Source organism: Penaeus monodon, chromosome 30 (genome assembly GCF_015228065.2).
Source record: "Penaeus monodon isolate SGIC_2016 chromosome 30, NSTDA_Pmon_1, whole genome shotgun sequence".
Classification (NCBI taxonomy): Eukaryota; Metazoa; Arthropoda; class Malacostraca; order Decapoda; family Penaeidae; genus Penaeus; species Penaeus monodon.
The window spans coordinates 14,377,256-14,377,652 of NC_051415.1; positions in this window are offsets into that span (position 1 = coordinate 14,377,256).

Sequence of the window (397 nt, forward strand, 5' to 3'; positions counted from 1 at the left end):
GGTGACCGCCTGGGAACACCAGATGCTGTTGGCATTTTATCATATGACCTAAATATGTTATACCTTTCTTTATCACTTTTAACAGCTCCTCTTATATTTGTATATAGAAAATCAACTGAAATTATACTTCCATCAACAAGAAATGGAATAAAGTTATCGCCGTCAGTTTGCGAAAGAAGGATAAACAGAAAAAACGGATAGGGAAATCTGTTGGCATTTCATTATATATGCTAAATTTGACTGACATTTCTTAAGAGTTTACAGTAGCTCGTTTTATATTTGTATAACGAAATCAATGGAAATCATGCTCCAATCGATTGCAAAACAGTTAAAATAAATTCACCTTCAGAAACTGGGGAGAGAGTAGACAAAAAAAATGATAGAATTATTTTAGGGT